The 17353-nt window shown below is 41.7% G+C and overlaps 1 long non-coding RNA gene across 3 annotated transcripts; it reads right to left on the bottom strand.

Moving 5' to 3' along the window:
• Positions 13958–16281, bottom strand: LOC109724387. 3 transcript variants are annotated; one of them, XR_002219919.1, is made up of 7 exons: positions 16076–16281; positions 15900–15991; positions 15719–15811; positions 15555–15633; positions 15348–15461; positions 15196–15257; positions 13958–14247 (listed from the first exon to the last, which is right to left on the bottom strand). It is a non-coding gene; the product is annotated as an uncharacterized LOC109724387 (long non-coding RNA). The 3 variants fall into 3 exon arrangements; XR_002219918.1 differs by lacking the exon at positions 13958–14247 and having other exon boundaries at positions 15017–15257; XR_002219920.1 differs by lacking the exon at positions 13958–14247 and having other exon boundaries at positions 15017–15257; positions 15555–15630.

The raw sequence follows: 17353 nt of genomic DNA, 5'->3' as shown, positions 1-17353 counted from the left end.
TCGGTGGAGTCGGCGGCCGAACCCACTGGGAACTATTCGTAGTTCTCACCCCCGTGTGGTTTTGGGGGTACAGGTACACAGGTTAGCGGACCTTCATCGATGGATCGTGGTAAGGGCATAGCGCCCTAGCTTTTGGTAGATAGCTTACTTTACCTACTTGCATTAGCTCTATACCCTGTACTTTTGGTTATGCTTTGAGAGTAGATGATGTATAGGGTGAGGTTTTGGAGAGCATATGATGTATTTTCATTTTGGGAAAAAGAATGCAAGTTGTATTAAACGTTTAAAGTTTAAATGATATCGAAAGAGGTTTAATGTTTCAAATATGCTTAAATAGTTAAGTTTCTCTCTTTTGTATACTTGTATGATTTTACTTGTATCGCTTGCTCTAATTGGTTATAGCACTGTTTGTGCTTTCGCTTCGTTGTTGATTGTGTATGAATGCAAGTTGTTTTTCCTGGGGACTTGTTGTACACAATCCATTGCTTAGCCTTGGGCGGACAGGGGAGACTCTGTCCGTTCGGCGGTCGCGCACGCCGCCCTCGAATCGGACCAAATTGGTGCCGTTTTCGGGTGGTGCGGTCTGGGGCGTGACACACCAGCCCAAAATGCTTAAGCCCAGTTATTATTACTAGTGTCTAAGTCTCTTATAAATCCAATAACAACCCCATTCCCATCCGATGTGGGATTATTGGGGTTGTCATTGGATTTACACTTAGACACTAGTAATAATAACTGGGCTTAAGCATTTTGGGCCGGTGGTTGGGCTCAACGAGTTATTGTTGCTAGTGGGCTGGGTCGTTACATATGGTATCAGAGCCGGTTCACCAGCTGGACATGCATGGCGAGTCTCGGCTGAGCCAGGGTCTGGATGACTGGCTAGCGAGATGAGTCTCACATCGCCTGGTGATCTTGGGCTGTGTGTGTGATTGGACTGACGAGGACGTCAGGGCCTTAACGGGGGGAGTCTGTGACACCCCAATAGTCCCACATCGGATGGGAATGGGGTTGTCATTGGGTTTATAAGAGACTTAGACACTAGTAATAATAACTGGGCTTAAGCATTTTGGGCCGGTGGTTGGGCCCAACGAGTTATTGTTGCTAGTGGGCTGGGTCGTTAGGGGTGTCACAGACTCCCCCTGTTAAAGCCCTAACGTCCTCGTCAGTCCAATTACACACACAGCCCAAGATCACCAGGCGATGTGAGACTCATCTCGCTAGCCCGTCATCCAGACCCTGGCTCAGCCGAGACTTGCCACACATGTCCAGCTGGTGAACCGGCTCTGATACCATATGTAACGACCCAGCCCACTAGCAACAATAACTCGTTGGGCCCAACCACCGGCCCAAAATGCTTAAGCCCAGTTATTATTACTAGTGTCTAAGTCTCTTATAAATCCAATGACAACCCCAATAATCCCACATAGGATCCAACTTTTTCTTTCACATTACTCACATTTTAAATCGCGCCGAGCGATGCTAAAACTTGCTTAACACCCTCGGGACTCGACTTTGACCCTTCCAACGTTGTTGGAATGTCAACTGGAGTTCGTCCATCCATTTCTCTCGGTACTTTAACCAATTTGGCTAAAGTACGATAATCGCTATTGAGGTTTCGATACGTTACAGGAGTGCTGCTAATTTACCAACACTTATTTAAACATTTAACAATCGTCGAAACTCTATCTCGTTGGCTGCGATGGCGGATGAGGACAAGAGGGAAGGGCTCTTTGTCTAGGATTTCAGTGGATTGAGTGAGGGAAGAAGGGAAGATGATAATCGATTTTTCTTTTTCTTTTTTTTCTTTTTTGTTTGTAATTGGGTCGAATGGGCTGGGTAGGGTGAGTTGAGTAGAGTAACCTTTTCTTTTTGGTTGGATTGGGCTTTATATTTAGGCAGTACTCATGTTCCTTTATTGTCATATGAATTGCCTGCTTTGTTCTGTTGTTACTTTTCATTATTCAATAATTCTTGTTTTAGTAACCAATATACAGCCGAGCTATGAGCGCCTGTGCTGCCTTCGCTGCATGCAGATACGAGATCACAACTTTGCGACCGCGTGCGTCTGCAGGGTTCCTAAGCATCTCAGGGAAGAAAAGGTTATTGAATGTGTTTATTGTGGATGCGGAGGATGTGCTAGTGGTGACTAGGTATTGGAATGACATTCGAGTGTTGTAGCAAGTCACATTTACTACATTTGTGCATCTTTTTTCCGTCAGGATAACCGGCATTAGTCATGCACATTATGTGTTACTATTATATATATAGTTGTAGTATTGGCTGTTGCCGCCAGTTTACTTCGGGCGGTTCATGCGAAGCAGCTTCCTGATATACTCATTGGATTGCACCAAACCATTTGTAGCATCAACAGATTCAGCGGGGAGGGGATAGATTGTGTTGACAGCATGGTCGAGGTAGGTGACATGGCAGAACTAGGTGATCGATAACCCCGAAAGGACCTCGAATGATAGGAATTCTTCAAGGAAAGTTTGATGCCCCAACTGCTGGGAACTCGACTGACAGGAATGAGTTCAAGAGAGCAGAACAAGTACATGCCATTTTCAGAATAAGACAGTAAGATGTAGAAGAATTAGGATAAAGGAAGACATGAAAGCATCAATGCTGCAAATGGCAAGGAGCTCAGACTTTAGTAAGCCTTAATTGTGGCTCTGTTTACTTCGTGCTTAATCGGGATATATTCCATATTGCTTCCTTTCAAACAGATTCTGTGACTGCTGCATCCATCTATATCACATGCTCTAGTCGGATGGAGATATCTCACAAACTAGAACGACCAATGTAGATGGTGAACACGTACATAATTTATCTGAACTACGGATCATTTTGAGACGGCTATCAAATCTTTCAAAATTTTGATTTTACTACCCAATGTTTCAATATCTTTCATTTGAGTCAGTCAACGACATTTTGACTTTAAGATTTGAATGCGCCGTTTATTTTTACAGATTTAGTTAGTATATTTCATGCAATTTTTATAACCATAAGTTTATTAAAATAAGTAATTAGCTTAAATTTTAAAGTAAGAGTATTGTTGACTGAATCAAATCAAATAGATTGAAAGGTTGAATAGTAAAATAAAATTAACCCAATTAGTTGAAGTATTTGATTCAACCAATCACTGGACTAATCATTTATTAAGCTGTTAAAAAGCTAAAATCATGTAACAAATCATGCTCACATTCAGTTGTATCTTACTGTAGTTAAACATGCATGGTTGTCATAGATATAGATAACAGTGTTGAAATATTCCTTTCAGTGTTGAAATATTCATTTCTTTTTCTGGAGATAATGAAGAGAGAAAGTTTCAGCTAAAAAATGGGTAAAATCATACGAAATTTATCTTAGCTATGGCCACCCAATTTGTTAAACTTTTAATTTATTATTTCATCTTTCAATTTGTTTAATTTGAATCAATTGATAGTATTTTAATTTTAAAATTTAAGTTAACTATTTATTTTAATAAATTTATAGTTGCGAGAATCATATAAAATATGCTAACAAAACCTGCAAAAATAAACGACGCATTCAACTTTTGAAATTAAAATACTATTGGCTAATTCAAATCAAATAAATTCAAAAGTTTGGTTGCAAAATCAAAATTTAAAAATGTTGATAGCTTTTTTCAAAATAGTTCATAGTTTAGATAACTTCTATTCTTTACCAAAAAACCTAGCTATAAAATTAAGGCAAAAAAATTTATCAAAGGAATTGAGCTAGAATGCCTTTAATAGCATCGAAGCCTTGTTGCTTGTTATTTTTAAGTCCTCAGATCCAAGATTTTGACCATCTGATTGAAAGTAAAAAATGATGGCTAATGACAGGCCCCTATCTATATAACTCTTGAATCGAGAGTTCCTACGGCGCGCTCCCCGCGTTTTGCGGGGGACTCAGCGCGAGAGAGAGAGATAACAGAGGGAGAGAGAGAGAGAGAGAGCAGAGGGAGAGAGAGAGAGCAGACAAAGAGAGGGGAGAAAGAGAGAGAGAACAGAGGTAAAGAGAGAGAGAGAGAGCAGACAGAGAGAGAGAGGGAGGCCTGCCCTCTCTGCGCGCGCGCGGGGTGCGGGCCTCCCGAACATGGCGGCCCTTTCTCTTGTATGGTGGTTTCTTTTTTTGTGTTGAGTCCGCCTGCGCGGTTCTTTGTATTGTTTCTCTCTCTCATTCTGTGCTCTGTTTTATTTGTCTCCGCTCCTTGGTTTCTTTTTGGGATTTCTTTTGTTTTTGTTTCTCCTCTTTTCTGGCGTTTGTGTTTTATCTTATCTTGTTGTCCGCGTCTCCCTGTTTTTTCCTTTTTGTTTGACTTCATCTTTCGGTGTTCTTTGTTTTCTGCCGCTTTTTTATTGTTGCCTCTTTGGTTTTGTTTTATGCACTCTGGGCTGCTTGGCGGCGGGAGGGGTCGGTTTGGGGGGCAGTACCTTGCGGATGCGCTGCTCTGTGGGCTCGCGCATCTTTTTGTTAGTTTTCGATCTTGGCGTCGGGTTTGTTTTGCCGCGCTCGCTTATCTTCGCGTATTTTCGCTGCGCTCTCTTTATGTTTTGTGGGCTTTATTTTTTTGTGCGGGTATTTTTTTATACTTATTTTTTTGGCGGTTTAATTATTATTTCAGTCTTTGGTGGGATTTGCTTGTATTTTATTCCATTGGTTTGATTTTTTTCTGTTTCTATGATGTTATCTTTGGGGTACAGCTATTTTTACAATAAGTCTTAGGATTGGTTTGGTAGATCTTATAGGTTTACGGAATATTATTTTTAATGTATTTACATCTTATTTAACAGGTGTATGCCTTTTGCTGGGGTTTGATTTGCTTAATTTTATTCTGTTTTTTTGTCTCACAAGGTGACAGACACTATTTGGCAGGGTGGAGGGGTTGTGGGTTGTTCGGCTGGGTGTGTGTGGGGGGGCCTGTCCGGTTGCGTTTTTGTGTGCGCGTGCGGGGGTGGGGGGCGTGGCGGGGCGAGCCGGGGGCGGCGCCCGGGCGTGAGGGTGCGGCGGTGCGCGCGCCAGAGTGGGGGCTGGGGTGGTTTCTGGGCGCCTGGGGCGCCGCGGGTTCGGGGTGTCCCCGCTTACCTCTCGTCTTTACTTACCCTTGGTCCGGTGACTAGCGCTTGGGGCTCTCTCTCACCACGCGCCACTCGGCTTTTGTTCCGTTCCCCTGCGGGGGGCGTGGAGGTGGAGGTGGCTTTGGGCCGTCGGGGGTGTATGGCGTGGTGTGCTGCTTGGCGTTGCTCTGTTAGCGTCTATCTGTCTCGTCGACTTCCCCCCCCCTCAGCGGGGTTGCGGCGGCTGTGGGGGGGGGTGGGCTGGAAGCAGGGGGGGAGGCGAAGCTGGAGGGGCGGTGCTGGGGTGTGTGGGCGGGCGGTGGGGCGGAGGAGGTGGTGGCAGGTTCGGGAGCGGCGGCCGAAGGCGCGGTGGCGTGTGGCGGCTGGCGGCGAGGCGCGGGCGGGGCGTGGGGTGGGGGCAGCTGGGGAGGTTCGTGGACGGAGTGAGGCACGGCCGCTGGCGCTTGTGAGTGCAGGTTCGTTTTTTTTTTAAAGTTGTAATATTTATTTGTTTGAGTTTTAGGGCGAAAGGTGTTTGAGTTTTGATTTAATCTGTTTAATGACGGTATGCTTAATAAGTTCAGAGCTGGTTGGGTTTGTTTTTTCTATACTAACTACTTTACTGCTGATATTTATTTCGTGTGTGGCGGAACTGTGTAGGCCCGTGCGATGGCTTCGTGTCGTGAGGTTGTCTATGACGGTCGATGTGGGAGGCTCTGGTCATGTAGAGTTGTCTTTAAGATGTTTGTTAAGGTTGCTCTAGGCGCGTGGGGTTACGGTTGTTGTGAGTGTTGTTTTTGTATTTGGTGGGGCTTGGTGGTGGGGTGTCGGGTGTTGTAAGTCGTTTTGGTCTTTTGGTTAATTTTGTACTGCGGTGGTCTGAGTAGTGTCTTTTGGGTCGCGTGTGCGGATGGTTTTTTTCTTTTTTTTTTTTGTTTTTGTTTTGTTTTGTGTGGCGTGCGTGATGGTGGTGTGGGTCTTCTTTGTCTCGGCGAGGTTATATATTGTTTGGAGGGGGATGTATGTCTGGTGTGGTGAGGGTTGGGTAGATCTGTGAGGGTGACAGAGTGATCGTTTAGAGATGTAATGAGAGAGAGTAGATGGTTGATGTAATGTCGAGATATTGGGGATCGTTTTTAGGTTTTGTCAGTGAGGATGGTTAATTGGAAGACTGGTTTTTAGTAGTTTTAGTATGTGTGGGTATATTGATTTATATTTAAATTTTAAATTTGGTATAATTTTGAATTAAATCTTGTAGTATTTTGTCTTTTTTAGTTTATTAGATTATTATATTGTTTGTTTTTGATAATTGATTATGTGTTTGTGTATATATGTTATTTTGTAATTTGTTATATTGTTTTTTTGAAATTGTTGAGTTGATGTTAGATTGAATATGATATAAATTAATTAACAATTAAAATAAGATTTAAAATATTTGTAAAATTTGGATGCGGAACTGTTATTTCGGCATGCGAAGCGTGGGGGCCGTTTTTGTTAAGTTATGCATGTATTTAATATCTGTGTTCAGTAAGTTGTTTTTGCTGACGATGCGGTCGTTTTTAGTTGAGGTGAGGCATGTCAAGGATGTGAGGGATCGTTAGGCTTGAACAATAAATTCTCAAAGAGTCGATTGCCCAACTAAGAGATGTGGGTTGCTCAGATAAGCAATTCGGTATGTAAAGATATAATGGGCATTCTGCCTCGAGCAATGTGACGTATCTGTCGTCTGTGCCTCATGCAAAAAGAGTTAGACGGATTATTTGTGGGCTAGGTCACATAGGTGACGTGGTGTCTGCTAATGTCATACGACCCATTGGTTTGGGGTTGGCCGGGGATTAATTAATGCGGGTCGCGTTGTTAAGATTATTTCAGTCTTTATTATGGTTGGGGGGTTATGTGGTAGTTACTGATATATAAGCAACATTATTATTTGATTAAACTTCGGGTGTGTGTGATTTAGTATTTACCTGTCCTCTTACTAAATCTATTTATACTGTTCGTGATCATCAAAATTGTGTTGAATCATGTTTTAAGCCCAGTGTATTTATTACTAGTGTTCTAATGTTTCTTCGTTATTAAATCCCCGAGAGAACAACCGCTGTTTTCCATTGATGTTGGGTGCAGGGGAGCTAGGATTGGTGGGATGATGTGTGATGCACTGACTCCCCATGTTGTTAGTTGTAAGGTGTGCTCCGGTGAGTCCTCGTCAGATCTTCTATTTGGGACACAATCAGCTCGAATGCGGTGATCACCATTGCATGTGAGAGCGTAGTCTCGCGATAGTCCCGTCATCCAGAACCTAGGGTTTTAGCGTTCTAGCCTGGTGAGGGGACGTGAGCACAGGTGATGTGCAGTGTGTATTAGTACTATAGCCTCGTTCTTGAATTACGCTAAAAGTGTAATCTGAAGCCCAGGCCCTTGGACTTTAGAATTGATGACGTAGTTTATGTTTACCTAAATCTCTCTTTGTGTTGTGGGCCCATACAATTTGGCTGTACGTTTATCAATGAGTTATATAGTATTGTGGGCTTGAAGATGGCTCGGCCGGGAGTGTTATAATTGATGGTGCGGGGATTAGTTGTGGTTCAGTTAGTGCATTAAGTGTCTTGTAACACCAATGGACAAACCCCTTTTCCCCATTGATGTGGGACTATTGGGAGTATGTTTTGCGTAGGAGGAAGTTAGATGTCTATCATTGAACTCGGATATGTGTAATCAATTGTTGTCTTTTTGTGGTGAGTTCAAGAAAGATGTTTATTTGAACTATAACTAGCTTTCTCATTTTTCGTTTTAAATTTATATTTTTCGGTGTTGATTATCATTTTTAGTATAGTAACAAAGTATTTTTTTATATCTATTTGTTTTTTCTTATTTACATTTAGATTGAGAGATTGTCTATGGTTTGAATATATAATTTGTTTAGTTGCGGGTGCTATTATAACATTATATACAATTCATATTTCTCTCTGATTCCCTGGACAGTTTCTTCTTTTTTATGTGGTTTTGCTTAATTGTTTGGTATAGTGGACTTGTCCTTAGCTAGACTGGAACTAGTGGCATTTTCGCTTTACTAAGAGCTGTTGTGCTTATGCGAGTGATTGTGGGCTTGGCGCTTAGGCTTAAAGTCCTATGTTCGCTAGTTGGTATGAAAATTTGGGTTTTAGCAGTGAGTTCCGCGCCTTGTTCTCGATGGTTGTCGGAAAAAGTTGAGCATATGTGAGTAAAGGTTGATATTATACGTTTGTTAAGTGAGCACTTCTATGTAGGCATTAATATGTTCTTTTTTTTTAAAAATGTATAATTTTCATAACATATGAAAACATATAATATACGAAATAGAAAATGTACAAATCATTTGAAATAGTATCATTTGAAATAAAAGTAATAATCATAAACCAGATACTAATAGTATTATGATGATCCTATTTTACGACCAGATACCAATACAATTAATCAGGGCAAAAGAATGCAAAGAATAGTCATAAACTAGCCGCTCAGATATGAAAATAGGATGATCATCGTAAAATAAAATAGAATGTCCAGATTGGACAATCTTAATTAGAACCTTAGAATGCTTAACCTATAAAATAGTGACCTTAATTAGTACCTCGAGGTATTTGTAACCTATAGAGATCTTGGCATAATTGTTAAGCACTGGTGCAAAGAGCTAGCTTAGCTAGCCAAGGCTTAATTTATTGGCTATCACAACCTGAACTTCAATATAGATAGGCAATAACAGTATGAGCTTTCTAGAAAGCACAATTTTTGTCAAATTAGTAATTATAAACGACACAGGATTAGCCTTAACAACCTCATTCATGTATATTGTCACGCCCCGAGGCCGATCCTTTTGGCCGGTTCGAGCGCGTCGAACAGACGCCGAACGGACAGAGCCTCCCCCGTCCGCCCAAGGCTCAACAACAGGTACAGATAGAGTATAAAAATTGCATAAGCGGAAGCATACACAATGGCTTGCACGAGGGCAAGCAATAGCCAATAGTGAAAGTGATAAACTACACTTAGGAAAATCATTTACATTTTTGCATCATTTCTTCTCTTTACATCACATGATCTCAAAATATAAACTTTGCATTGAAACATAATCCTTTTTACCTCATTTATTTAACATGTTCATAATACTAAAATCATCGGAATACAAAAGATGATATCTAAAGAGTATGCAACTAAACCAAAAGGTGAAACCAACTCGGGTGGTCTCTAACTAGGGCACGATGCCCTTACCGCGATCGTCCGCCGGCTCGCTCGGTCCCGGCTCTGTGGAAATAGTGGGGTGAGAATTACAATAAAGTTTCCAGTGGGTTCGGCAATCGACCACGCCGATCTTCCCACTAGGTCTAAATCAGGCATAATAGAAGAAAAGAGATATAGATAGTAACCGAACTATACAAATGCAGCTAATATGGCTGAACAGTAATTAATGCAATGCTCAATAATATACTCATGATGAATGCATGGTCACAATCTCGTTGCTCAATCTCTTGGCTAACCCATAGGTTTCGGCCTCAACAACTCACCAACTCAAATTCCAGTATCGGGGAGACTACTACGCCCGACGGGACCGTCCTCTGGGGAGGCTACTACACCCAGTGATGATAACTCCGGAGAACATCGCCCGAGGGGGAGCTACCACCCTCGAGTAAGGACTTACAGGCGAGTATGATCCAATTCTTAACTGTAGGGATATCAAGTTCAATCCATTCCTTAACTATAAGGAAACAATGCACATATGACCCTTAATTCTAAGGTTGTTATGTTATAATGTCGCTATCACACTTTTACTTGCATTCTTTACGTTCACTAGTGTCATATACACTGCTATGTTCTTGTACACATGCCACACTTATTTTCTAAGTGTTCCAACTCTCACATTCTCGACTCATTATTGTCGCTTTCTATTTCTATGTCAAGATGTCACATTTGTTTACTAGGCCCACTAAGTTCTTGTCACTTATCATGGATGAATAGGGTTTATAAATTCTCACAATCTTGCTAGTAGTCCACATGCATTTGTACTCACAACATGCAATGAAATGCTCACATATAACCCTACTATGCAATTTCATGCTCAATACACATATGCTCAAATATGACACTTTAGACATAAAAGAAATTCCGAGATCCTCGGATTGCACCACCCACCTTAGACGGTTGTAGGGATGCTACGATGAATTTCTTGGGATTTTTAAAGCCCTACTTTTTCGCCTGCGGCAAAACGAAGCCAAATTAGGCTTTTCTCAATAACTTCATTTAAATCTTTTCATAATGTCAAACGAAGTTGTCCCACGCGTCGGGAATACTCCTAATTAGGTTTCTACAAGGTCAGTTTGCTTTAGAAACATTCGGAGGCAAAAGCCCCAAATTGGGTGCCCTAATAATGCCACTTATCAAATTTCTTGGGATTGATCTTGCAGCTAAGCAAAACTAAGCTTAGAACCACCTAAGAAGCTCTCTAATACCATTTCCAAACCTTTTGAACCATTCCTAGGACATAAAACTCAACCCTAGGGTTTCTACGATGAGAGCACATGGTAAACCTTGTTTCCATGTGTTCTAAGGCCATTAGAGGCTTCTATTCTAGCTAAAAGGTCAAAACCCAAAGCTTTAGGGCATAACTCCCAAGCCCTAACCCTAATCTTACAAAAACACCTCACCTTGGCCCAAAGCTCTACAATGTCCACCTTGGAGGAGAGAGTCCAAGCCTTCAATCTTCCCAAAATCACCTCCCAAGCCTTCTAATCTATCTTCTCCTTGCTCTTTCAAGAGGTTTCTAGAGAGAGAAAGAGGAAAATAAGAGGAGGAGAAGAAATGGCTACGGGAGAGAGAGAAAAGTAGGGTTGGGGATTAACATGTTGTAACAATTACAACAAAACCCTCCAAACACTTGTATTTGCAGCAGTTTTCATTTTTGCTGTCAGACCCAAAGTGTACCGGTACACTTTGTTCTGTCACCGGTTACACGATTACGCAGAGAGCAACCCGAGAGGAAACTCGGCTCGGCTGCTGGGCTGTAGAGCTCACTCGGCTCGGCTGCTGGGCTGTACCGGTGACAACTCGCTGGTTGTACTGGTACACTTTGCTCCAGAATGCAGTTTTGCGCCGTTCGATGCTAAAACCTTTCTAACACCTCTTAAACCTATTTTTAGCCCTACCAACATTGTTGGAATGCCAATTGGAACTTGTCCAACTTTTCTTTTGACAACTTTAACCAATTTGGCTAAAGTTCGACAATTTCTTCCGGGTTTCGATACGTTACATATATAATAGATATTTACTATGCATCATGAGATTTGTGAAGAGATAACACAAATCATATTTTTTAATATAGCTATCAAATCATTTGAAATAGCATCATTTGAAATAGAATGCAAAGAATAGTCATAAACCAGCCACTCAAATATGAAAATAGGATGATCAACGTGAAATAAAATAGGATGTCCAGGTTTAACATAAGAATGCCCAACCTGATAATCATCCGTTCCTATTTTTTATATAGGTTTATGACAAATCTGGACATGTATGTTATACTTACAATAGAGGGGAAGCCTAAAACTGGCTTTACACAAAGACTCAATATAAAAGAAAAGCATGAAAACATCTCAACTTAGTTCTTCATAAGCAAGGATAACTGCAGTAATTTTTTTTTTTTTTTTGCGAAGGCGATTATGTATCTGTATGTCACTAAATCTTCAACATAGGACAATAATTAATTAGATGTATTACAATATTCCGAGCTCCAAAAGTTCAGAAATACTACTTGTACACTGATAGTTAAACTACAATCTTACGCCTGCCCATCAAATTTAGACAACGCTTTTAAACATCTATAAATTTATTAAAACTTTTATAACACTTATGTGGAAATAAGCCAGCTAGTAAAGAGAACTTTATTTTTGGATGGATGGAGTATAGGATATATGCCCACTTGCATGCAATAGTTACCAAAGGACCATCCAATATGCAACAACATTTTAGCACCCAATCATCAAAGAAAAGGAAGCCATCCATCCCAAGGGCACCACATTTTTTTCTCACCCAATCTGCAACAGTATTTTAGCACCTGATCATCAAAGGAAAGGAGGCATCCATTCCAAGAACGCCACATTGTCTCTTTCACCACCGCCTATCATTTAAAACAAGACTTAAAACCAGCAACTTACATATAGCATAAAACCAGATCTGAGCAAGAGAGGAAAAAGACCCAAAGCTCCATAGAATACTGCCTAATCTCCTATCTCCTAAAGCCTTTAAAAAAGCAACCGAAACTGGAAAGTACATCGAAAACAAATCCAAAAAGGCAAGAACATCATTAAACAATACAGGAAGAACCTTTTTTTTCCACAAGAACAAAAACTTCACAAAGTTCTTCCTGGGTTATCATTTAAAACCAGACCTAAAACCAACAGCTTACATATAGCATATCTCCTAAAGCCTTTAAAACAGCAACCGAAACTGGTAAATACATAGAAAACAAACCAAAAAAGGCAAGAACATCATTACACAGTACATAAAGAACCCTTTTATTTCCACCAGAACAAAACTCACAACATAAACTTCACAAAGTTCTTCCTGAAAAGACCTGCTAAAAACTAAACCAGCATACTATGCAACTACAGGAGTTTTTTTTCCTGAGTACAAACCCAAAACCTCTGAGAACTGCCAAAACAAAGCAACAATGAAACAGCTTCAATCCCTATAACCCGATGGCGTCGCCGGGTCTTCACCAGACCCCTCCCCACTACTTGCAGGGTGAATGCCATGAATGCTAGGCCGCCGAAGCACCTCAGAACACTTTTCTATGTTTCCCATGAGCTCACGCCTCTCAGCATGCAACTAAGAGCTCCTTCTCAGACATAAGATCATTATAATAACCCTTTAACAAATTGTACTCAGTTTTTAGACGCTTATATTTTTTACGGACAACAGTATGGTCCACCGAAAGCCGGGCATACAAATTCTCATAAAATATTTTATCCTCCAAATATACTCGTCACGCAATTTTGCGACAGCACGCAGAGCAGCATCTTCCTCAGATTGATCAACATCCGATAAGGGATTGCCCCAAATTCTAATGGTCTCAGCAACAGAATCACCTCTAGGGATCTCAACTTCAACATCAACACTAATCAATCCATTATTTTCAACCGGGACACCATACCTCGGAGCCAAGAACGAATACTGTTGGCAAACATCGCATAACAATTCACGAAAACATACTGTAACAACTACCAATGCCATAACTGCAGCAAAACAATTCACAAAAAAACAAAATGCAAGAAGAAATAAATCAACAAAATAGAGAAACACCTAAAAAACATAGCAATAAAAAAAACAAACAAATTGTACAGAAACCAGCTTTCAGCTACGATAGCTCGCAAACGGTAGGGAAACCAACCATAATCCACAACAAAAAAGGCTTCAACGAACAAAAGCTGCAACTTTCTAAGCACTCTACGAGAGAACCCACAGGAGTGAAATGCCTTCCGAACAAAGGCCCTACCTTTCTTAGCACTTCAATAAAAAACCCACAAACCGAACCCCAAAGCAATAGAGGATATACGATAGAGGATAGAGAATAGAGGATATAGAAAGAAAACAGAAGAGGAGAAGCACATGAAAAGCCACAAAATCCCAGAGCAATCCCTGTATTTATAAGTAGTCGAGCGAAGGCCGCAGGGAAGAGGGAGGGAGGGAGGAAGGGCATACGGTCCCCGAGTGCACCGGGGGGGACGTAGGGGAGAGGGGGTGTCACGCCCGGGTATCAGCGGAAGCATACCCGGTACATGTACAGACCGTCATATACCTGCAGTATATAAGACGTCTACGAAAGTCATGTTACAAAAGGAAGGATCTTGAAGAGATTCTAACATGATATCAGAGCGAAGTATGAACCAATAGTACAACAACTAATAGAAAAAGAAATAGTATAAATCCTAGAAACTCAACAGAGGCAGGAGTCCAAAACTGTAAATACAACATTCTAAACCCACATATACGTCACAAGTCGCTTCAAAAGAGCTATATACTAAGGTAGTCTCTCTATACACTGGTACACCTCACTCTTGTCAGTATCACAGAATAGTGAGGTGATCACCTAGCGGGACTCCACGCTATGTCTAGCTAGACGCGACTCCCTTGCCGCGATCCCTACCCTCTCCCGTAGTGGATGGCTCTGTAAAAGCAACAACAAAAAGGGCGGGAGAACTATTAAACAATAGTTCCCAGTGGGTAAGCCGCCAGTCTCGGCGAATTACACCACTAGGCTTATGATGTACTACTAGAAATGTAAAAACATTGATTGCAGGATAGATATATCAATGATAATTAACGAGGAACATGTATCCTACTGTCAAATATATCAATCAATTAGAAGCAAGAAAAGTGATTACTATGAGCATAAACAAGTCATGAAGGTATGTAACTATACACTACTCAGTGATAATCAACTATTGTTATCATTTAGCACTTTAGTGTAATTCATAAGGACCTACTCGAGGTAGTCCAACTTGCGCCGCGCCTAATGGCCCCGTGGTAGTATACACTCCCCACGGCAATCCACTTCGGCACCCAATCCCGCACGGGCGAGCAACTGTCGCGTAGGCCAACACCGGAGTGCCGGCTTGTAGAGAGCGACCCTCACAAGCATGTGCGAATGAGCACAATGGCAAGCAAGCACGATCCATAGACTAACAGTTCTCAATCGTCATGGTTTAACATATAAAGTGTCACTCTCTACCAATAGGTCAGATTCTAGGTATAATTATGCATACTAGTGTCCACTAGATTAGCAATCGTGTAAAAGTAATGCTATTTTACATATGCCATTAGAAATTTATTAGTATTAAAGTACTATTAATCAGGTCATAAGAAAATGTTCTCTACTTATAGTAGCATAATGTAGATTGTCCATTATTTATACAAGTAAACTGAACATCAAAACATTCATGAATAACTCTCTCTACTTCATAGAGCTTTCATTTAATTATATTAAACAATGCTAGTTGAAACATTCCATATCCTATATCTAGTACCTCTTTACACAAGCACACATAACTAATAATTCTAGAACATCATATAGTACATAGGGGAGCTTCACTTGTTCTGGTAAGGTCAAACCCACCTACTAATAGACGATACTCGTTGAACTAGCGCTTGCAAGGAGTCCAAAGCCTCCAAGTCCTCCTGACACGATCAAAATCAGCAAAGAGCTGAAATTACATAAGTATCAATGCCAAACTTAATAAAATCCCATACTAAAAGTTGAATTCTCACCTAAATTTAGGCGAAGCTAAACCTCTACTTTAGTCCAAGTTGGGCCTCTTGAACTCAGCTCAATTCGGCCCCACGTGATGATCAATTTAGCTCAGTTAGGTCCCAATCCCAATCCTGCAGTAACAGGGTTCCAAAATCTGCATTAAAACTAGGTGGTAACTTCAGATTTCGATAAAATTTCCTGCTAAGTTTAGCGTAGAACCGAACCTCTATTCACTCAATTTGAGTTCTTCCAAATCAGCGCTTACTAGTTACTACAATCAGCTGGAAACAACCATCTTAGCTGCTGAAAACAGAACGCAGAAACAACATTAACATTGCATCAATATCATTAATTTCAGCTCAAACTAGAGAAACAACTTGTTTATCACCTTTTCCATTTAGAGCTCCAGCTCCTATTAGAGGAAGTATACCCAAAACCAGTTTACAAGAATCAGATATCCAGCTTAAAATGGACTGCAAGACTGTTGAAAGCACAAATCCGAAATCAGCATTAGAACTTCATTATTATATCCAACATAGCTTCAACAACGCAATTCAATAGTTAATCACCTTCTCAAGGCATCACTTTAACTTTCCCCTGGGTGTAGGCCAAGAAATCACAGTAAGAGGACCCTTCTCTAATTGTTGAAACTTTCCCAATCCTGCTGACAGTGGAGGGATTAAAATCAACATACTTCTACTACTAATGGTAAATAGTAGAAAAGAGAGTGATGTTAAACCCATACCACAAGGTACTTTAGCTGAATCCAGAGTTTAGGCCACCGAAACCCTATTAAATCTATCTCTCCAACAGCAACAAAACTTCCTCACTTCCTCTAAAGCAGTAGCACACAAGAGAGAAGGAGAAATCAGCTCAACTTGGCAACCTCACTCAAAGAAAACTCTCTAAGTCTCTAAAGAGAAAAAAAAAGAACTTGCAACCCTATTCTTAGCTTATCCCTGCAATAAGCCAACAGGGGAAGTCAATCGTAGTGATTAGAAGATAAGGATGATAGAAAAATTACTATAAAGCCCCTGCTGCCAGCCAGTTGCTGCTGCTGATTCAGCTGCTGCTGCTGATGCTGCTGATGCTGCTGCTTCAGCTGCTGCTGCTGCTGCTGCTGCTGCTGCTTAAGCTGCTGCTCATGCTGCTGCTGCTAATTTCCTGCACTAGTAATGCACTTTTGTGCTTCCGGCAGTCCGATCACTCTCAAACTTGTCCACAAATTCTCTTAGAACCTTTAGAACTTGTGGGTACACTCCAATTACCAATCCCACTATCTCGAACTCCGCAATTTGCTAAGTTCAGAGTACTACAGGGGGCGTACGGCAGGGCCGCCTGCGATAGACTAAGCCAACCGCCTCCTTCCTCGGATCAACGCAACCACACGAAGAGGCAACATGGGCGAACGTACGACACGCCAGCCCAACCTCGAGTTCGAACCATCGGTATGACATAACCTACTAGAAACCCACCAAGCGTTGACGGCCATACGGAAGGTCCAGAGAGGAGGGAAGATACCACCATCCGGCTGCGGAGCAAGGACCTCAGCATGACGCGTCCATCTCGCCCGCCATGCCGGCTGACGCCCGTACGGAGGGTGTAGAGAGGAGGGAAGATACGGCCACCCGGTTGGCGCCCATACGGAAGAAGGGAGGGAAGATACCGCCATCCGGCTGTGGAACGAGGACATCAGCATGACACGACCATCCCGCACGCCATGCCGCCGACGATTCTACTCGCGATCGGACCCCCAACATGACGCAATCCACCAGAAGCCCACGAAACGCCATCCGGCAGCGGATCCCGCCCGCCATTAATGAGGAGCGAGAGCGGAGCGAGGAGCGAGAGCAGAGCGAGAGGGCGACAAATTAATGAGGGAGAGCGGACAGTGAGGGGAGCGAGAGCGGGGAGTGAAAGAGGTCCTGGCGATTAGACGTATCAAAGGAGTAGGTCAACAACTAGCCTTCAAACTCAACATTNTTTTCATGGTTGTAGATTATATAATAACTAGTTAAGGGCC

This window comes from Ananas comosus, linkage group 18, assembly GCF_001540865.1.
Source record: "Ananas comosus cultivar F153 linkage group 18, ASM154086v1, whole genome shotgun sequence".
Lineage (NCBI taxonomy): Eukaryota > Viridiplantae > Streptophyta > Magnoliopsida > Poales > Bromeliaceae > Ananas > Ananas comosus.
This window is presented reverse-complemented; position numbering and strand designations above follow the sequence as displayed.